This window comes from Procambarus clarkii, chromosome 90 (assembly GCF_040958095.1).
Source record: "Procambarus clarkii isolate CNS0578487 chromosome 90, FALCON_Pclarkii_2.0, whole genome shotgun sequence".
NCBI lineage: Eukaryota > Metazoa > Arthropoda > Malacostraca > Decapoda > Cambaridae > Procambarus > Procambarus clarkii.
The window spans coordinates 18,180,499-18,204,416 of NC_091239.1; the positions used below are offsets into that span (position 1 = coordinate 18,180,499).

The window sequence follows — 23,918 nt, forward strand, 5'->3', positions numbered from 1 at the left end:
CAGGTTATCACTCAGGCTATGGTGCCAATGTCAGAATTGTCAAAATGATGTACTTTGCATACATCAGATCTTTAGTGGATTATGCTGCACCTCTGCTTGTTTTGATGCCTGAAAGAAAGCTTGGAGGGCTTGAAAAATTGCAGAACGAAGCCTTGAGAATAATCCTTGGGTGCCCTCGTACCACAAAGATACTTAATATGAGAAAGGAACTTAATATTCTGAGCGTTGTTGATCGTGTTACTGAAATTAACTGTCAAATTGGTATAAAAATGCTTAGGCTAACTCATCCTAATCCTTGCACAGAAGCCCTCCAGAATTTCTTTATTGAAGATCAGCATTGTTCCAAATGGATAACAAAAACTGGAACTCAACTCAGAATGTATGGGGTTCATGATTTGTACCAAGAGAAACAACAACGGCACTTTCCTGCACCGTGGGAGGTTACACCCTTTCCAGTTTTAATCCCTCCCTTTCCACCCAAGAAGCAAATTAGAGAAGGGCTAGTGCAGTTGTCCTGACAATGGGCGATGGCCTATACTTTGAGTGGGGAGTCCGTATAAACAACTGGGCCTCTACCCTTCAGACTGAACTATTTGCCTTGATCCTTGCACTGAAATGTGTACAAGTCTCAAAACTTGATACATTAATTGTAAGTGACTCCTTATCATCCTTAAATGCTCTCAACTCTTTAAGACATAACTGTAACATGCTCGTGTCCGAAGCTAGACACAAATACAACAAAATTATTAAGGATGGTAACAGAGTCTCCAAAGGATACCTGATCAACCAGGCTCGTACGTCAGGCTGCGAGCAGCCGCGTCCAACAGCCTGGTTGATCAGTCCGGCAACCAGGAGGCCTGGTCGACGACCGGGCCGCGGGGACGCTAAGCCCCGGAAGCACCTCAAGGTAACCTCAAGGTAAGGTAGTCCATTTCATGTGGTCTCCATCTCATGTTGGCCTCCGAATGCATGATAGAGCTGATAAGTTAGCCAAAGAATCTGCCTTTAAAGGAGCCGTTGAGTGTAACCTTGGATTGTCAATGAGCAATCTGAGAGCAGCAGTACACCGAGAACTTCAACAAGATCTTGTAGATCTGAGGCAAAGTGAAATTGACACCAGTAATTCCATCTATCATCATACTATCATGCAAGAGGAGCCACACATCTATGGATCATCCAATAAAATCAGCAGACTTCTAGATGTTACTACTGCTCGGCTTAGAGTCGGTTACAAGTATCTCTGGGAATTCTCATTATCTGCTGATGTAGACCTGACCAAATGTAAACTGTGTCAACAAAATTATTCGCACACCCTCCGTCACTATGTGATGGAGTGCGAAAAGATACGTGAATTTAGAGACAATTCTATAACCAATGTTCCAGCGATGTGTCAATATTTCATTCAAAATGATCTGCTACCAGAAATTTTAGCCAAATATCCCCAGTTTGCTAACTGTAGGTAGTAACTAAGTGATTGTAACCTATCCACCGCTGCCCACTGGATGGGGGGCGGTGTAACCTATCCACCGCTGCCCACTGGATGGGGGGCGGTGTAACCTATCCACCGCTGCCCACTGGATGGGGGGCGGTGTAACCTATCCACCGCTGCCCACTGGATGGTGGGCGTTGTAACCTATCCACCGCTGCCCACTGGATGGGGGGCGGTGTGCAGGACAAACAACCTTCGCTTCGCTAGTTGCAGTCTCCGTGGTGTAGTGGTAAGACACTCGCCTGGCGTTCCGCGAGCGCTATGTCATGGGTTCGTATCCTGGCCGGGGAGGATTTACTGGGCGCAATTCCTTAACTGTAGCCTCTGTTTAACACAACAGTAAAATGTGTACTTGGATGAAAAAACGATTCTTCGCGGCAGGGGATCGTATTCCAGGGACCATAGGATTAAGGACTTGCCCGAAACGCTACGCGTACTAGTGGCTGTACAAGAATGTAACAACTCTTGTATATATCTCAAAAAAAAAAAAAAAAAAAAAACATATAAATTTTGACACTAGCTCTCCACATATGTCAGTTGCTTAATTTAGAACCTGTACTTGAGGTCGATCTCGAACCCATTGTTGATGTGATGACTTATATTGAATTTTGTAACTAGCTCATCAAGATTGTAACTTGCTTAGCTAAATGAATTGTGGGGTTCAGTCCCTGAGCCCATTATGTGCCTTTGTAACCCTTTCCACTACCGCCCACAAGATGGGTATGGGGTGCATAATAAATGAACTAAACTAACTTTTAAAATGCTATTAATGGTTTTGGGGAATCTTGAGTAACAATTAGGTTAATTATTATTAATCTAATTGTTATTATTTTAAGTAAAATAATTCAAAGTTTTTGAAATAAATAACCACCGGGCTCTGTTTGTGTACGAATGCACGGATTTGTTTTATTTATGAGGTGGACGCTGAAGAAAGCGCCTAAGATACAAGACACTCTGTACATTGACAACATCGCGCACTAATACTTTTACCACTTCGGACACCAGCTTTGGATTCCTTCGCTTCATCCGTCATGTCCGTGGCCTGAAGAGACTGTAAAGTATGTGGCAAGAGGAGATTGTAGGGCCTGTGGACTGAAGAGACTGTTGGGACCCCATCCCTTTGCTATTTCCCGGTATCATCCGATCCGACGATCGTCGTGAGATCGTCCCTAAATCAACACAACAACAACAAACCTTTGTTATGCAGGTATTTAGTATTTTAGGTTATAATAATTAATATTTCTTTTATAATAATATTGCAGTAGATTAGGGGCTAGGCATATACACTCATAGGTCAGCAAACTAGCTAGAAGGCTAGTCCATTAGACCTCCACTGGTCAACCGGGTCCCTGCATGGCCTAGCCTGCAAAGCCCAGCCTAGCATACCCTAGCCTAGCCCAGCTTAGACCATCGAAGCAGAGTTCATTCTAGCTGTGTATAGTGCTTGCACAGCCTTGCTTATCCTAGTTTACCTCTTCCTAGCCTACTGTGGCCAAGCCTATCCCAGTATACCCTTGCCTAGTCTTGCCTAGCCTAACCCTGCCTTGCTTTTAAACATGACCAGTCCTTCCTAGCCTAGCCAAGCCAATCCATGCCTAGATTTACCCTGGCCTAGCCTTTTTATTAATATATAGAGGGTACCACCTCTCTTTCTTACAACAGAGTCAAGAAAAAATAAAATAATGACAACAACTCATAATTTAATGTTCTCTAGGATGCCTAATATTGGCCACACATGTCTAATCTTGCTTTTTGGCCCGCATAACTGTATACAGTATATATAAAACTAAACTTTTAATCTTTCTTTTTTTATTAAGTAAATAATGTAATATTATTAATTAATACTTACAAAAAGAGACATAGAGAGTATAGTTACATCTATACTGGTTGAAATTTTATTTTCATATAATGTGTATGTGTGTGATTGTGCTTGGGGACAATTGAGCATAGGCTCTTTGGCCCGGTGCAAATTCCTGAGCCTAATGGAATCAATCATACCTACATTTGAAACTGTGTATGGAGCCTGCCTCAATCTCATCACTGTGTAATGCATTCCGTCTGTTAGGTACTCTGGCACTATTCTTTCTACACTCAAGTTTTCCAAAGCCTCACCAAACATTTACCAACAAAACGATTCCTTTCAACTCTCAGATATCATGAAATTTCTTATCTGGGGTATCTGTCTCTCTCTTGCTTACAACAGAGTCAAGAAAAAATAAAATAATGACAATACCTCATAATTTAATGTTCTCTAGGATGCCTAAAATTGGCCACACGTGTCTAATCTTGCTTTTTGGCCTGCATAACTGTATACAGTATATATAAAACTAAACTTCTAATCTTTTTTTTTTATTAAGTAAATAATATAATATTACTGTATTAATTAATACTTAAAATAAAAGAAATAGAGAGTATAGTTACATCTATACTGGTTGAAATTTTATTTTCATCCAATGTGAGTGTGTGCGCTCACATAGTTGTACTCATTTAGTTGTTTTGGGGGATCGATCTTTGGTTCTTTGATTATACCTCTTGATTGTCAATGAACTGGTGTAGAGATTCCTGAGCCTATTTGGCTCTTATCATATCTACGTTTGAAACTGTGTATGGAGTCTGCCTCCACCTCATCACTGTGTAATGCATTCCGTCTGTTAGGTACTCTGGCACTTTTCTTTCTGCACTCAAGTTTTCCAAAGCCTCACCAAACATTTACCAACAAAACGATTCCTTTCAACTCTCAGATTTCATGAAATTTCTTATCTGGGGTATCTCTCTCTCTCTTGCTTACTCAAGAGTCAAGAAAAAATATAATAATGACAACAACTCATAACTTAATATTCTCTAGGATGCCTAAAATTGGCCACACGTGTCTAATCTTGCTTTTTGGCCTGCGTAACTGTATACACTATATATAAAACTAAATTCTTATTCATTCTTTCTTTTTTCTTAAGTAAATAATATAATATTATTATTTAATACTTACAAAAAGAAAAAGAAATAGAGAGTATAGTTAGATATATACTGGTTGAAATTTTATTTCCATATAATGTAATTACCTAAGCGTAGTTACAGGACGAGAGCTACGCTCGTGGTGTCCCGTCTTCCCAGCACTCTTTGTCATATACCGCTTTGAAACTACTGACGGTCTTGGCCTCCACCACCTTCTCACCTAACTTGTTCCAATCGTCTACCACTCTGTTTGCGAAAGTGAATTTTCTTATATTTCTTCGGCATCTGTGTTTGGCTAGTTTATATCTATGACCTCTTGTTCTTAAAGTTCCAGGTCTCAGGAAATCTTCCCTATCGATTTTATCAATTCCTGTTACTATTTTGTATGTAGTGATCATATCATCTCTTTTTCTTCTGTCTTCCAGTTTTGGCATATTTAATGTGGGATATCTGGGGCTTGACTCACATATTCAATTATTTACTTATTGGATTTAATAAATCGAAGGACCACCCACTTTTGAGAAAAGAGGGAAAACTAATAGAAGTGATCATTAGAATAACACTAGAGAACCAGTGTCTATGGATAATCATTAAAAGAATAATCACTTGAAATAATGAGTAGACTGTATTATTAATTAATTAAAGTCAGAGCCTCAAAGACCTACATTGGGGGGTATTTCTAGAAATTCATATATACTGTATCTAGGAACCAGTGTGGTTCGCCACCAGTTCATTGTTGAGTAAATGACATAATAAATCTAAACTACTATAGATTCGAATTATGAGAACTCAAATTGTGAATATTAAGGATCATGAATTACTGAGCAACAGTCAGAGCAAAACACATTAATTACCAATCATCATTTCTGGTAATAATCTATTCAAGGCAAAGATTCTACAGAAATTATATAAGAATCAATAATCATATTAAATAAATTTGTACGAAAAAATGTCTTAGCTTTAAGACGATTTCTGTAACATCATTTCGTCATTCGTCCTCGTGGTCACAGGATCTCCACAAAGAAAGAACTCGAGGTGAATATCACGAATGATGAGAAACAACTTGATGACTTCTCGTATACACGCTGAAATCAGAGAAATTTAAGTAGCATTTGAATAGGCTACGTTTTATTTTCAATATTCATGAAAACGGAGGAAATTGTCAAAATTTTACTAACGTATATTGGGTATCCTCGCTATATGACGACAGACTACTCACAAATATATAATCTAGGATGATACATCAAACGAGAAACATATACTTAACATGAGCGTATTAAATACTGAGGTCTGCCGAAACCGCGTCAGCCAGTCCCTGACGTCCACTGCTGTGTACGTGTAATTACGGGTCTTGGCTTCAATTGTTGACGCGTTATTAACTGGCTGGGCACTATAGAACACGTGGATAAGTAATTATTAACTGTTGACTGAGTATCAACGTAATTCTTGCCGATAAATTCCCCAGTCACTACCACGTGTCTCGCCACTCTTCACGCCAGGGATGCCTTCTCTCCCACAATGGCGTCGCCGCCTCCCTCAACCCATCTCTCGCATTCACCATAGAAATTATTAATCACGAATAATTCTTTTCCGCGCAATTATGGATGTAATACGTTAATGAGAACTGGGTTGCAATTATAGGGATTTAAATATCATATTCTCGTTTTATGGTGTCAAACGAGAAATGGAGAAGATTTTATTTTCTCCATGGCATTCGCACGTAACAGAAAAGACTGCTACTACATAACAATTTTAGTTAATAATTCTCGGTTTGAGATTATTGGGAGTTATATTATCTGTAAGTAATTATTACACGGAGTACTGATAATTTTAGAGAACCACATTCAATTCTCTAACCCATTGGTAATAAATGTGTCTAACTGGACATTATCTGACGCAATGTTGCTACTCGATTTCATGAGAATTATAGCATTAATACGCAGATGAAATGGTTAATTTATGTTGACACTACCGTTAGTGAAATTAGTACCTACTGTAGTTAGTATATAATGATAGTGATTTATTATAATACAATAGTAGTTTATTAGTGTTGGAAATTTCCAACATTTAATGCCTCTAACCTCTCTTTGTAGTTCTTGCCCTTCAGTTCTGGGATCCACTTAGTAGCATGTCTTTGCACCTTTTCCAGTTTGTTGATGTGCTTCTTAAGATATGGGCACCACACAACTGCTGCATATTCTAGCTTTGGCCTAACAAAAGTCGTGAACAATTTCTTTAGTATATCGCCATCCATGTATTTAACCTTCAAACCGCTAGGGGCCCAAATGGAATTCACACCCACAGGCGCAACAAAAAAAAAATTCCAAAAAATTCTTTCGTCTTATAGAAGTGTTCATTTTTGTTCCCTGATCACGGAAAAAATAACAAAAAAATCGTAGGTGGCATATTTTAGCCGCAATAGGGTAGGGAAGTGTGGCAAAAAAGGGGCGTTGGCAGAGCCTTCGCCAGACGAGGTCTACTCTGCCCGAGCTGTCAGACGGCAGTTGCCACAAATATATTATTACCTAATTATTTCAATGTCTCTGATTGATTTTTTCTTAGTTTTTTTGCAGTAATATTATTCCATACAGTGAATTGTGGTATATATATATTATAAAATGTGTGAACCATCGCTGTACTCAAAATTATAGTGTGCATATTAGTGATTCAATTATTATGTTCATAAAACAATAAACAAATAGTTTTGCTGTTGTTACACTATATACACAGGTTATATATAAGTATTTGCATGTTTTGTACACCATAACGAACTACTAAGTTGGTCTTGTGAGTCAAAAAGCAACGAGGTGTGAAACACCAAACACCAGCGAGCCACTCACTGCCACTCCCTCCCTCAACACCACCTCACTCACCCTCATTCACCTCCCACAATACTTTTTTGTATGTATTCACTATACACAGACGTTATATATACGTATTTACATGTTTTGTTCACCATAACTGTACATCTAAGCTTGTATGGTGAGTGAAGGCCATAAGACGTAGCTACTCACACAGTCAGCTGATCAGCGGTCGCCCTCAAGGCCAGACGCACTAATATTTGTCATCCAACAATATTGTTTGTGGTGTTATTACGCTATATACACACATTATATATAAGTATCTACCTGTTTTATTCACTATACCTGAACACATAAGCTGGTATAGTGCCTAAAGACCATAGTGGCCATCAGTAAACACCATGCCAAGTCGTGCAGACGACGCTCCTCCCTCACCAAAATGGCGGCTCCCAACCTACTCCTCTCGCTGTTATCTCACACTATACACACGTTATATATAAGTATCTACATTTGTGTTCACCATGGCGAACCACTAAGCTGGTATGGTGAGTGCAGTCAATAAATGGTGGCCACACACAGTCAGAAGACGACGCCACAACCCTCCCTCCCACAGCCTTACTCCTCCCTCCATGGAGCACAGCGCTAAATATCACCACAATCCTGCTATTATCAGAAACCTGGTCAGTTTTATCACAGTCAGGGGGGCTTCAGTAATACTATCACTGCTAAATAATAGCAGTATCATTTATATTATGGTATTTGTAGGCGATGCTGTGGTCACAAGCTGAACAGCGGTGCTGTGAGCTCGTGCTGCGTGCGCCAGCCTTGGTGGCTTGCTCAATACTGAAGCTGTAACACCCAAGAATGTTGGCCTGGATTTTTTTTTAGGTGGCATCTGGCAACTATCGGTCGTGGCTGTACTATAGCTGCCCCTATCCCAGGCGGGGCGTTTAAATTATAGCGCTAGACACAAAATCATATATAAATGATGTGCGCGGTTTCGGTTTTGTCACTGATATCATTTATATATGATATGCGCGGTTTGAGGGTTAAAAGCAATTCTGAAGTTAGAAAGTGTGGCATAGGCTCCTCGTACAATATTCTTTATGTGGTCCTCAGGTGATAGTTTTCTATCTAGAACCACCCCCAGATCTCTTTCTTTATCAGAATTCTTTAAAGATTTCTCACATAATATATAGGTTGTGTAGGGTCTATGTTCTCCTATTCCACATTCCATAACATGGCATTTATTAACATTAAATTCCATTTGCCAAGTGGTGCTCCATATATTCGTTTGCCTTGTTCGGGTTGAATGTAGACACAGTAGTCGCTTCTGTATATATTTATTGACCAAGACAACAAGGTATATATCTGGCCAACCGAGGTCCACCTTACTCTGGGTCTGAGAGAGAACTAAGGCTGCTGGGAGCATGGCTTGATGCTCCTCTGTCTGGCATGACGTCAGAGGTCTACTTGCCTGTGATTGGTTACATTTCAACTGACAGAATTTGAGTATAACACCGCTCGGACACGCTACCATGTCGATGTCCCTTGTCGACAAGCTCTGGCTAGCTATATAGTTACAATGATACTGAAAGGACCTCGGTGGCATTCAATAATGGCTTACATGTGAAGTTTGCATAATAAAACATTGAAAGAAGATCAGGTGTGCGTAATACTAACAACTCGGCATATGCACCAAAAAAAAAAATTCATCATAATAGGTGAAAATCATGATAACAATGCTTTGATTAAACCAGAGTATTAAGAACATGTGTGCGTCTACTGATCAGATATGAACAATACAACTCAAGGTATTGCCTAAACAAAATTATTAACATGTGTCAATGGCATGTGCTTGAAAACCATACAAAATTAAACAATTATTACATTAATGGAACAAAGTTCTGACCTAACAACCACAAATGAATTTTAACACTTTCGCGCTTTAGATTAGAGATAACTCGTCGCCGTTTTCTCTTACGATTCCGCATAACAGCCTACTTTTCTCGTCCATCGAAAAAATATTTCTATAAATTCCATTTTTTAACCAAAATGGGTGGGGATACTTTTGTTTTGTAGAGAATTTATTTGCGAATGTTTTGGTACCAGAAGGAATATTATATCGCATAAACTTCTATGAGTAAAAAAAAAAATACACAAAGTATGTTTGGGGGTGTGGAGAGCGTGTGGCAGTGGGTTCCCTTTAGCCGTTGATATATCCAACACGTGGGAAATATTTGTATGTGTTATGTATATGTCTGTGTAGGGAATTTTACTGCGATCACTGTCATACAAATTATAAAATGTTTCAACAAGTATAAACATGACAAACATCAAACGAACGAAAACAATGCGTTCGTTTCTGCCGCGAACGCATACTGAGCGACGTGGTTCTATATTTGGCACTTCTCTTACACATGCTTTGTACAAATGTTATACAGTTCATCTTATAGAAAATTTTATTGCGAACACATTGGTATAAAAAAGAAATACGTACATAGAAAAGTAGGGTCAGGAAACGTATAAACTTTCCAAGCATGATTTCCCCCCTGTGTTTTCGCCAGTGCGCTCGCGGCTAACTACTCTCCACTTCACACACTCTTGCGGGTGGGCAATTACCTAAATTAAACATTCATATGCATATGTCCGTGTAGAGAATTTTATTGCGATTCCAATGATACCAAAATTAGCGATGTAGGACAACTGTAGGCTTCGCAACCATTAAGAGAGTGGAAACATTTTGTTGCTGTTTGGCGCTCTCGGCGAGTGATCTGCATAGTTTTTTATTTGGTGTTCATACTCCTTATGCTTGGGCGGCATTTTATAGGTATGGTCTTATAGACAATTTCATTGCGAACACAGTGATACCAAATTTAAATACGTGCGCCTTCAATTATTGTCAGGACAGTCAAAAGAGTGTACACTTTTCGGTCTTACCGCGTAGGCGCGCGAAGTGCCGAAAGCATCTGGTGTATGGTTTTTTTTTGAGCGCCGAGAGCGCGAAAGTGTTAAGATTAGATAATGATTTTTTTTTTTTTTTTTTTTCTTTGACACTGAAATATACAATATATTTACAAGACCAATGTACAATATATATAATGTGCAATGTATTTATAAGCTATATACAAGACCTGGAACAAGAAGACTAACATCTGCGTGATAGCAGTCAGGATTCACTGGCCACAATGTGGTTGCTAGAACAATAATAACTTATGACAAGCACTGTAAAAGTACAAATGGTAGTAGACTTAACAATGGCATCTAATTTATAACAAAATAAAGTTGAGAAGAACTATACATTATATATAATGGTAATAATAAGACACATGTGGTAGAAATACTGCAAATGATTTTTTTTTTTTTTTTTCAAAACAAACAGAATAACTGCAGAGTGCACTCAATTATAAATTCTGCAGATATCTACACCTAGCTCATCCAGAGCACTATACAACTCTGGCTCTGACTGAAGGTTCGGAACAGATGAAACTTCATGTGACAAACTATCATCTTGAGAGATATCCTCGTTAACATCTAGCCAATGGACATGTGGGGAGTGCACGGTTGAAACGAGAGGTCTAGATCTAAGATTATAATTGCTAGTATGGGGTTGCTGAACATCCAGTGGTCTGTCAACCACAGAAGGTGGTGTCAGAGTAGGAGTATCTGTCTGGGTAAGTTCATTGTCATCTTCCTCATCAGTCTCGTCAACAGTCATTTTAGCTAACTTCATATGGTCTAAATGTTCATTTATATACTCTCCTGTTAACAAGTTCTTAAGTCTGTATTTGTTACCTTTAATAAGCTCGATTACCTTATATGGACCCCAAAATTTCTTAGTTAACTTATACATAGGACCAGACCTGTGTTGGTTAAGTATCATTACTACAGATCCAATAGTTATTTTACTGGGTTTAGCTCGTGCATTCCTTGCTAGAGTGAACTCGGCTGTAGCTTTGGACAGTTGTTCTCGTATTTTCTTGAATACTAATTGCATTTGTCTACGCTTCACTTGAACAAAATCATCTACGTTATATAAGGGAGTAGGAGGTACGTTAATCAATTCATTAGGGAGGATCTTATCTGTACCATAAAGAATAGCGTGAGGTGTGTCACCTGTAGAAACATTAATTGAAGAATTTATAGCACACTGAATTAAGGGTATAAAATCATCCCAATTGTTGTTATCAAAATTCAACATGACTCTCAAGGCATCTAACACTTTCCTGTTAGTACGTTCGGCTAGTCCATTACTTGCCGGATGATAAGGCATGATGCTACATTTTTTTATGTTATATAAATCACACAAGCTAGTTAGAATACTATTACTGAATTCTGGACCATTATCTGAAAGGATTACTTTAGGCATACTATATCTACAAATTATTTGGTCATGGAATGCGCTGGCTATGGTTTCTGCTGTTTTGTTCGGGATAGGAACTAGTTCGCAAAACCGTGAAAAATTATCGACCATTACAAGCAAATGTTTGTTCCCTTTCTCTGTGTCCGCAAAATTTGTCAATAAATCCATCGATATTCGTTCCCAAGGAGCTTTAGTTGCTGGGTACACCTGAATTGGATTAGGTCCTGAAACATGTCCCTTGTGCTGTAAACAAGTTAAACATCTGTCAACATAATGAGCAATCTCCTTAGCCATTTTTGGCCAAAAATATTTCAATCGACCTTGTTGGAGTGTACGATCCTTTCCTGGATGTGCACTTGCAGGAGCATCATGGATAATTTTTAACACAGTTGGTACCAAGACAGCTGGAACAACTAACTGACAACATTTCCTCGGGGCTGTCCCTAGCTTTACTACTCTACACAGTAAATTGTCCAACATAACTAGTTCTTTCAATGGTACTGGCGGTTTATGAATCGGGCGAGTGTCTTGCTTAGTCAAAAATTTAATGACGGGTGCCCATATGGGGTCTTGTCTTTGTTCCGTCTCTACTACTGTAGCATCTAATGCTGGGTAATTTAACTGAATCGCAGCTACGTGTCGAGAAAACGCATCGGCTACAACATTTTGCTTTCCTGGAATATAACCAAATGTGGGATTGAATTCTTGAATTGTGAGCAAATATCTAGCAAACTTTCCAACTGGATTCTTATTTTTGAACAAGGGAATTAATGGTTGGTGATCTGTAAGAACATGAACTGGGTAATTATAAATTGTATCCTTGAAATGTTTAAGTGCCCAGACAACTGCCAAGGCTTCTCGTTCTGTTGCACTATAATTTTTCTCTTCTTTAGATAATGTGCGGCTAGCATAAGCTATTGCGTGATCTCTGTGACCTTCTGTTTGAAGTAATGCAGCACCTAGACCTATGTCACTAGCATCTGTAACCAACGTAAAAGGTTTAGAAAAATCTGGGTACCTAAGGACAGGTGACGAAATCAAGGCTGCTTCGAGTTTTTTGAATGACTGATCTCTCCCCAAACAAAGGGTTCATCTTTTCTTTGCAACTTGTAAAGCGGAGCGGCTATAATAGAGAATCCAGTAATAAACGAATGATAAAATCCTACAAGACCTGTGAACTGTCTTACGGCTTCTGCGGTACGAGATGTTGGAAAATCACGGGCAGCAATAATTTTTGATTCATTCAATGTAATACCTGAAGGTGTAACTGTATGACCTAGGAAATTAATCTTCAGCTTTAAAAATGAACATTTTGCAAGCTTTATTTTTAAATTAGCTTCAGCGAGCTTTGCAAGTACTTTCTCAAGGTTCTGGAAATGAGTCTGAACATCTTGCGACATGATTATGAGATCATCAAGGTAAACTAGGAGCGTACTTCCTATCAATCTACGAAATAGATTTGTCATGAGCCGTGAAAAGGTTATTGGACTACTACGCAAACCAAACGGCATTCTTTTGAAATGAAAATGACCATTGGGAGTACTAAAGGCTGTCAATTGTTTACTTTCCTCATCAAGGGGGATTTGCCAGAATCCCTGCAACAAATCTAACGTTGAGAATACTTTGTTTCGACCAATACTTTGCAACAAATCATTTAGAACTGGAAGTGGGAAACGATCAGGTATTGTTACTCTGTTAAGCTTGCGATAATCAATTACAGGTCTCCAAGTCCCATCTCGCTTTGGTACAAGAATCAATGGAGTGTTCCATGGCGAATTACTTGATTCAATTACATCACTCTGTAACATTTCTTCTACAAGTCTATCTGCTTCTGCTCTCTGAGAATGGGGAAGACGGTAAGCTGGTACATAAATAGGCGTAGTTCCTTGTTCAAGGGGAATTTTATGTGTAATAAGAGGAGTGAGACCTAATTTTTCTCCTGGTAGAGCAACAACAGCTCTATTCTTGCTCAAAATTTTCAAAAGCTGAGCCACAGAGTCAGGAAAATCAGTAGGACTGAGGTGTTGCGCTTGCACCTCTGGCTGAGATCCCTGTTCTCCTGGTGTGAGTGTACAAACAGTATGATCCATGGAGACATCATCCACAACTCGCACCGGTAATGAGTAATGGGCAAAATCTACAACATGGGTACCAGACTGGAGATGGATATCGGCATTACTTGTGTTTGCGATAAATAATGTGACAGTACCATCCTGCACTGTGTGCCAGGAGGGTTCAACAAATGTACCATTCACTTTACATGTTTCACTTTCCGCAATCACATCCGACAACTCAGGCACTCCCTGAACCTTAACTCTTATTCTGGTGAGAGAATGAGGGTGTAGCACAGTGTCAGTAGCCATGGAACCACTGACTTCAGAGATGGAAGCTGCCAGGCGAGCGAGACAACGAGAATCCGTTAGGGCGTCCCCTTCCAGAAAGTCCCGATACTCATTTTCCTTAACAACTGCACAACTACTATGCTTCAATCGAGTGCCTGTTTTCGGGTATGCTACCACGACAATGATCTGACAACCCTACGCTAGCAAGGCGGGTTTCAACAAAATTAACGTAATCTGATTGAAGGTTGAACTCGTGGCCCTGTCGATACATGCTACACAAGGGTATGACATGGTCTTTGATACTTATGTTCCAACGATGGGGAAACAATGCAATATTTTCATCAATCATGGTGTACAGACCTAAGAGAATGTCTCCAGGAAAATGAATAATGTCAACAACTAAACATGTTATAGACAATGTGACATCATTGAACTTGAGTGGGAGGTCAATTTCACCCTGAACTTTTACTTTATTTCCTGAAATACCACTTAGAAAAGGTATGTGTGACTGTTTTAAAATAGTAGGGTGCTTACTCTCAATGTCTCTAAGAGCCGAGGGCTTGACAATATTAATTTTTGCACCTGAGTCAAGAAAAACTTTTAAAACTCTACCATGTACTGTACAATGGCTGAGACAAGGGGACCATCACTTGAGACTGGACAAGTTACTACTTTTGACTTATGTTGTCTGGGATATCTGCGTCTTGTTTGTGTCAAATTTACTGTGGAACTGTCAACATCTACAACTGGTCTAGAGTCAGTGTCCTCCTCTGTCAAGTGTCCAAATCTATTTTGGGTAGCTACTGAATACACAGGGAGGGCACTAGGATTGGCTAGCTTGAATTGGTTAGCGGATGGCCTTGGGGGTTTCCCGACGACATGGAGTGAACATTCTGAGCTCCAGCATTCTGTGACTGAGCATTATAATATGAAGTTGCATTATAGCTGGGCTGGGAGTTGTAATTACGAGAGTTCTGATAATGTCTTGGACGCTGTGAGCCTTGCCAAGACTGACCATGGGAGTTACGAGGTGGAGATGTCCTTTGCCTAGCTCTACAATCCGCAGTGTGGTGACCAACTTGTTTATGGTACGTGCAATATGGGAGCCTAGAATGATTAGATTGACGAGGGGAACGAGAGAATTGTCTAGGAGGTGATGATCTAGGGGCGGACCAACAGTCCCTTGCGAGGTGGTTACTCTTACCACAATGCCAACATGAGGGAGTGGATGGTTGTGGACTATGGCGTTTCGGCAATTTATGAGGCGGCGAATTTGACTGGGGGCTACGAGCATGGGTACGCTTCTGCGACCAAGAGTTTTGAGAATTTGTGGGAGGATGCTGAGAGCTTGTAACTACATTTACAACATCAGAGGGTGGCAACAGTTGAGCACTTCGGGGAGCTAGTTTATCTGCGGCATTGTTAATAGCCTCAAATACTTCACCAATTTCATGTTTAACACCAAAATTTTGTTGCTCAACGATTAGTTTTGTATGCTCGGGGGCAAAATGCATTAAAGTACCAAATGCTATCATTTTGGCCATAGCCTCAGGGAACAGATTATTGTCTTTATCTAACCAAGTTGAATTATTCATAGCAGAAACTAAGGCATACAGATACTGATCGAGACGGCTAGTAAATGCATTAAAAGACTCACCAGGCTGCATGGTGGCATTGGCAATTTTCTTGACTAACCTATATGGGTCAAGGTCTCCTTTATTAACAAAGTGACGGCGAAAGAAATCCTTAAAATCAGACCATGACTGGAGGCTAACAATGGCTTTCTCATCAACAACAAAACGTGCATCACCTTTGGTTGTGTCCACGGCTGACCGTGCAATTGCTAAGTATTCGGCATCAGTAGGCTTAGAAAAACGTGCAACTGTTTTCGCTTCAACCTTACTAAACCATGATTCTAATAAACGCGATTCCCCAGCAAAAAGAGGAATAGCCATTTCCTGAGCTGATCTCTGGCCATTGGGACGAGCAACTGTTCCCATTGATTCTGAAGGGGTTTCAACAGTGGTAGGCATTGTCACACCCGTGGAAGTAATATTTGAACGCAGATTATAATTAAGTGCACCTGGCATCAGAAATAGTATACACAAAAATAAACACACAAAAAAATATCAACTTGGCTAAAGTAAAAAAAATGGCAGAAATAAAATTATTAAATTGGGCTAGGCAAGAAAATAATTAAGAACAAGCAATTGCAAACTAAATTTAGCAATCTTTCATTAAAAAATGACTGGAATTAGATGTATGTAAATTAATTAAACCCGACTAAGCACAGCAATTGAGAATATAAAAACTGGAAGTGTAATTGCAAAATTTCATTAAAAAGATTCAACACAACAAGTGGCAATGCAAGAAATATGTATGTAGCACATAAACTGGACACAGGAATGTATATAACTGCTATGGTAAAAAAATTATAATATGCAATGTTAAAGGAATAAATTTTAATTTTAGGCCTGGAGGAATTAAAAAAAAAATTATATTGCACAAATCCTTAACTGCTACTAAAACAAGGATTTCTTACTTCACTGGAATTTGAATTTACCAATAACACTCTAGGAGAACAATTAAAATTCAATGAAATTACTGTAAGAAGCAGGAATGTTGAAATCACACAAGGAAATTGTGGGGAGTGGAGTACTGAACCAGCTCCAATATTTAACAAGTCACTGATTGGTTAATTCACAGGATATTATGGAAAGTATTATGTAAGTCACGTTTTAGAACTTGGCACATTGTTCTCAACTAACAATTACTTATCTCAGGGTTGCAATTCATGAGAATCACCAGTAGCCAAAGTAGGAGCGTCGTGGAGATCTGAAGAGGCACATGTGAGGCGTGTTTACAAACTGGTGCGATGGCAGCGCTCCTGGCGGTGGTGGCGCGAGAATCAGGGACCCCACACTGTTGACGCTGGAAGCGCGAAGATAAATTCTGACGACGACGATATTGCGACGATGACGGTGGAGAAACACGATTGGGAGGCAGGAGTTCACACAAAATGATGTAGCAGGGGCTGGTGGCGAGGTGTGAGCTTGAGAGGGAGGCGATACTAGTCAAACAATTGCAGTCCACCAAATATTCTCAAGGAACAATACAGCACATACGATGATCAGTTGATAGTTGCGACGATGATTGACCACGATTGCAGTAGCTTGAACACTCACAAAGCTTGATACTGTCAGCTTGGGTGGCGGTGGTGGTGGTGGGTGTAGGTTCCCACGTGGTGGCGCGAGATTCAAAAAATGGCTGGCGCGGGAAGCTTCCTTCCTCCTCACTGATGAGTGCGCGTTCTCACAGGAAAATATTGACCCTTACTTCTGAAACGTTGGCCTGGAGTAGTGGTTGATGGCAGGACCCCGGTCTGGCACAATATTTGATGTGTGGGTGGCAGAATGGCGGCTTGTGGAGGCGGCTGATGGCGGTGGCGGCGGTGGCGGCTGTACTGTGAAACACACGGCGATGCTGGGTACTTGAATTTTAGTTTCCAGAAAAAAAATTCTGGGTCCCACTGCTGCTACCAGTATTCGTTTGCCTTGTTCGGGTTGAATGTAGACACAGTAGTCGCTTCTGTATATATTTATTGACCAAGACAACAAGGTATATATCTGGCCAACCGAGGTCCACCTTACTCTTGGTCTGAGAGAGAACTAAGGCTGCTGGGAGCATGGCTTGATGCTCCTCTGTCTGGCATGACGTCAGAGGTCTACTTGCCTGTGATTGGTTACATTTCAACTGACAGAATTTGAGTATAACACACATACTTATTTTGTCCAGGTCATCTTGAAGGGCATGACAATCATCTAAGTTTCTTATCCTTCCTATTATCTTAGCATCATCAGCAAACATGTTCATATAATTCTGTATACCAACTGGTAGATCATTTATGTAGACAATAAACATCACTGATGCAAGAACTGAACCCTGTGGTACTCCACTTGTGACATTTCTCCAGTCCGATACATTGCTTCTGATCACTGCCCTCATTTTTCTATCAGTCAGAAAATTTTTCATCCATGTTAGAAGCATACCTGTCACCCCTCCAATATTTTCCAGTTTCATGACATGACAATCATCATCTAAGTTTCTTATCCTTCCTATTATCTTAGCATCATCAGCAAACATGTTCATATAATTCTGTATACCAACTGGTAGATCATTTATGTAGACAATAAACATCACTGATGCAAGAACTGAACCCTGTGGTACTCCACTTGTGACATTTCTCCAGTCCGATACATTGCTTCTGATCACTGCCCTCATTTTTCTATGTCAGAAAATTTTTCATCCATGTTAGAAGCATACCTGTCACCCCTCCAATATTTTCCAGTTTCCAGAACAACCTCTTATGTTAATAATAATAATAATGTCACCCCTCCAATATTTTCCAGTTTCCAGAACAACCTCTTATGTGGAACTCTGTCAAAAGCCTTTTTTAGGGCCAGACAAATGCAGTCAACCCAACCATCTCTTTCCTGTAATATCTCTGTTGCTCGATCATAGAAACTAAGTAAATACGATACACAGGATCTTCCAGATCGAAAACCATACTGTCTGTCTGATATATCATTTCTCTCCAGGTGTTCTACCCATTTAGTTTTAATTATTTTTTCCAATATTTTGACTATTACACTTGTCAATGATACTGGTCTATATTTAAGGGAGTCTTCCCTGCTTCCACTTTTGTAGATTGGAACTATGTTAGCCTTTTTCCACACATCAGCTACAACTCCTGTAAACAGGGATGCCTGAAAAATCAGTTGAAGAGTAATGCTGAGCTCAGGGGCACATTCTCTCAGAACCCATGGTGAAACTCCATCTGGACCAACTGCTTTGTTCTTATTTAGCTCCTTGAGCATTTTTTCCACTTCGTCTCTAGACACCTCTATGTGCTCTATGTTGTTCTCTGGAATTCTTATTGTATCTGGTTCCCTGAAGATTTCATTTTGTACAAACACACTTTGGAACTTTTTGTTTAATGTTTCACACATTTCCTTTTCATTTTCCGTGAATCTATTTCCCATTTTCAACCTCTGAATATTATCCTTTACCTGCAATTTGTTGTTTATGAATTTATAGAATAGACCTGGTTCTGTTTTACATTTGTCTGCAATCCCTTTTTCAAAATTTCTTTCTGCCTCTCTCCTCACTGCCGTGTAGTTGTTTCTTGCATCTTTGTATCGCTGGTATGTTTGGGGGTTCGGCCTCTTCCTGTATTGATTCCATTTTTGTGTCTTTTGGTCTCTGGCCCTCTCGCACTTTCTGTTGAACCAATCCTGTTTCCTAGTTCTGCTTCTCTGTTTTGGTATAAATTTTTTTGTGCCTTTATCATATATTTCACAAAACCTGACATACATCTCATTCACTTCCTTGCCTATCTTGAGGTTATCTTGAGATGATTTCGGGGCTTCTTTAGTGTCCCCGCGGCCCGGTCCTCGACCAGGCCTCCACCCCCAGGAAGCAGCCCGTGACAGCTGACTAACACCCAGGTACCTATTTTACTGCTAGGTAACAGGGGCATAGGGTGAAAGAAACTCTGCCCATTATTTCTCGCCGGCGCCTGGGATCGAACCCAGGACCACAGGATCACAAGTCCAGCGTGCTGTCCGCTCGGCCTACCGGCTCCTTCTGCCTAGCAACAAGTCTATCCAATTATACTTACTAAAAAATTTTCTAAGGTTGCCATAATGTCCTCTCCTAAAGTCAGGTTTTTCATTTGCATCGACAGTCATATTTTCTTCCAGATTATAATGCATTGCATACTTTATTCCCAAAAAGACATAGTCACTTTTACCCAAGGGAGGAAGGTACTGAATGTCAAATATTTCTTCCTCCTTCCTGGTAAATATCAAATCTAGCATGGAGGGGACGTTCCCTTCCCTCATCCTCGTAGCTTGTTTAACATGTTGATACAAGAATGTTTCCAGGATGAGGTCTACAAATTTACAGGTCCAGAAATCTTCTGTTTTAGCTTCACATGCTTCCCAGTCTTTGGATTTCAAGTTGAAGTCGCCGACTATCAACAGTCGTGAACTATCGTTATCCGCTCTCGCTATGATCTCTCTCATTATTGTTATAAGACCTTCTCGTTTACTACTAGCTCCTCCTTTGACCATGTGCTGATTAGCGGTGGACTATATGCATTTATGATCATTAGTTTATCATCCTCATGGCAGATCTCTAGTGCTATTATGTCAACTTCTTGTGGATTGGCAGTCACTATTTCGTTCACCTTCAGGTGTTCTTTCACCAGCACAGCAACGCCACCGCCTTACCTGATTTTTCTGTCCCGTCTCCAGATTGAGTAGCCCCTTGGGAATATGACCTCATTTAAAATAGCATCTTCAAGTTTTGTCTCCGTGAGTGCAACAATGTCTGGTGTCTGCAGCTGTATTACATCACTTAACTCCAGTATCTTTGATCTTACTCCATCTATGTTGGTGTATGCAATCTTGAGGAACTTGTTCCCCCTCTTCTTATTTTTCATTCCCCCTTTCTCTAATGATTTTGTTGGTTTGCCTTTATGTACCACTTTACTGGCCTGCCTACCCCTATCATTTTGTAGAAAAAAAAATTGATTTCTTCTTCATTCCTGCTCTCATTTAAACGTTTTGCCTCGGTGAGGTTCAGTTTCAGCTTCTCTCTATCTTCTTTTGAAAGATCTCGTTTTAACGACCACACTTTCCCATCCACATCACTTTGTAATTTTCTAGCATTCCTTAGTACTTCTTCCATCTGTTTGGTACCATTTAGGGTGATCCTCAAAGGTCGATCTTTCCCTTTTACATATCTGCCTATTCTTCTGTAGTCGCAGACATTCTCTATGGTTGTAAGACCTTCCACGAGGCCAACAATTTTATCTACTACTTTTGCTTCTTTTACAGTTCTTTCTGACCTAGATGTTATCTCCTTTTTCTTGCAGCCAAAAATGATCAGGGACTTACTCCGATCAACTGTTTTGCACCAACTTCGGGTTAGATGCCAATTCTTTCCTCACTTCTAGCCTAATGTTTGTTTTATCTTGGGTGCTGCAGTGTTTGACTTCCTTTACTGCTTCTTCTATTTTTTCCTTCTCCTTGGCCACTTGTGCATAAGTGAGTTGCATATCTTTCTTGCACTGTTCTATTCCCTGTGTAACTTCCTCCATCTGTGCTGACAAAAGCTGTTTCTCCTGTTGAAATTCCTTACCTAACCTATTGTAGTCATTTATGTTTAAATTTACTTTAACTTCTTCCAAAGCTATTTTTAAGAGTCTATTTTCTTCTTCCATGGCTTTGCAATTTGTTTCCAATTGAATCTTATCCTTGCGCAAGTCTTTCACTACACCCTCAAGACATACAACTTTGCTATTTAAATGGTCATTACTTTCTTTCAATTTACTAATTATTTCTACATGAGAGGTCACAATAGTATCTAATTTTACCACTTTGTTGTATAGACTGGTTATCTCAATGCTTTCTTCACTGAATCCAGCAAAATCAAGCTCTGTTTTGTATTTCCTCTTGCAGGCGGCCATCTTGAATGTTGTTCTCTGCACTGGAAACACTAGGAGTAACTTTTTCTCATCCACTATTTCACTTCCCTTGGCACATTCCTGTTATCTCACCTATTTTTCAAAAGCACTATACGTTTATGTTCTCTGGGACACCACTCACTATCATCATCCTGTACTACAGTATACTCACCTAGTTACTCACCTAGTTGTGTTTGCGGGGGTTGAGCTCTGGCTCTTTGGTCCCGCCTCTCAACCGTCAATCAACAGGTGTACAGGTTCCTGAGCCTATTGGGCTCTGTCATATCTACACTTGAAACTGTGTATGGAGTCAGCCTCCACCACATCACTTCCTAATGCATTCCATTTGTCCACCACTCTGACACTAAAAAAGTTCTTTCTAATATCTCTGTGGCTCATTTGGGCACTCAGTTTCCACCTGTGTCCCCTTGTACGTGTTCCCCTTGTGTTAAATAGACTGTCTTTATCTACCCTATCAATTCCCTTCAGAATCTTGAATGTGGTGATCATGTCCCCCCTAACTCTTCTGTCTTCCAGCGAAGTGAGGTTTAATTCCCGTAGTCTCTCCTCGTAGCTCATACCTCTCAGCTCGGGTACTAGTCTGGTGGCAAACCTTTGAACCTTTTCCAGTTTAGTCTTATCCTTGACTAGATATGGACTCCATGCTGGGGCTGCATACTCCAGGATTGGCCTGACATATGTGGTATACAAAGTTCTGAATGATTCTTTACACAAGTTTCTGAATGCCGTTCGTATGTTGGCCAGCCTGGCATATGCCGCTGATGTTATCCACTTGATATGTGCTGCAGGAGACAGGTCTGGTGTGATATCAACCCCCAAGTCTTTTTCCTTCTCTGACTCCTGAAGAATTTCCTCTCCCAGATGATACCTTGTATCTGGCCTCCTGCTCCCTACACCTATCTTCATTACATTACATTTGGTTGGGTTAAACTCTAACAACCATTTGTTCGACCATTCCTTCAGCTTGTCTAGGTCTTCTTGAAGCCTCAAACAGTCCTCTTCTGTTTTAATCCTTCTCATAATTTTAGCATCGTCCGCAAACATAGAGAGAAAGGAATCAATACCCTCTGGGAGATCATTTACATATATCAGAAACAAGATAGGACCGAGTACAGAGCCCTGTGGGACTCCACTGGTGACTTCACGCCAATCGGAGGTCTCACCCCTCACCGTAACTCTCTGCTTCCTATTGCTTAGATACTCCCTTATCCACTGGAGCACCTTACCAGCTACACCTGCCTGTCTCTCCAGCTTATGTACCAGCCTCTTATGTGGTACTGTGTCAAAGGCTTTCCGACAATCTAAGAAAATGCAGTCCGCCCAGCCCTCTCTTTCTTGCCACCTGATCGTAGAATTCTATCAAGCCTGTAAGGCAAGATTTACCCTCCCTGAACCCATGTTGGCGATTTTTCACGAAGTCCCTTCTCTCCAGATGTGTTACCAGGTTTTTTCTCACGATCTTCTCCATCACCTTGCATGGTATACAAGTCAAGGACACTGACCTGTAGTTCAGTGCCTCTTGCCTGTCGCCCTTTTTGTATACTGGGACCACATTCGCCGTCTTCCATATTTCTGGTAGGTCTCCCTTCTCCAGTGACTTACTATACACTATGGAGAGTGGCAAGCAAAGTGCCTCTGCACACTCTTTCAGTATCCATGGTGAGATCCCATCTGGACCAACAGCCTTTCTAACATCCAGATCCAGCAGGTGTCTCTTGACCTCCTCTCTCGTAATTTCGAACTCTTCCAAGGCCGCCTGGTTTACCTCCCTTTCTCCTAGCACAGTGACCTCACCTTGTTCTATTGTGAAGACCTCCTGGAACCTCTTGTTGAGTTCTTCACACACCTCTCTGTCATTCTCTGTATACCTGTCCTCGCCTGTTCGAAGTTTCAATACCTGTTCTTTCACTGTTGTTTTCCTTCTGATGTGACTGTGGAGTAGCTTTAGTTCGGTCTTGGCTTTGTTTGCTATATCATTTTCAAAACTTTTCTCTGCTTCTCTTCTCACCCTGACGTACTCATTCCTGGTTCTCTGGAATCTCTCTGCTTTCTGGTGTTCTATTATTCCGGAAGTTCCTCCACGCCCTTTTGTTCAGTTTCTTCGCTTCCATACATGCCCTATTATACCATGGATTCTTCTGTTGCTTCTCGGATTTTTCCCTTTGGGCCGGGATGAACCTGTTTACTGCCTCCTGACACTTTTGGGTAACATAGTCCATCATACCCTGTACAGACTTATCTCTGAGGTCTGTGTCCCAAGGTATTTCACTTAGGAAACTTCTCATCTGTTCATAATTTCCCTTTCGGTATGCCAGCCTTTTGATTCCTAGTTCTTTTTTGGGGGAGATAAGTCCTAGCTCTACCAGGTACTCAAAGTTCAATACACTGTGGTCACTCATTCCCAAGGGCGCTTCCATCTTAA

The 23,918-nt window shown here is 40.4% G+C and overlaps 1 pseudogene; it reads left to right on the plus strand.

Annotated features, from left to right (window-relative positions):
- Positions 1 to 2,398: 2,398 nt before the first annotated feature.
- Positions 2,399 to 23,918, plus strand: part of LOC123746627 (zinc finger protein 585A-like) — a 96,788-nt pseudogene continuing 75,268 nt past the window's right edge.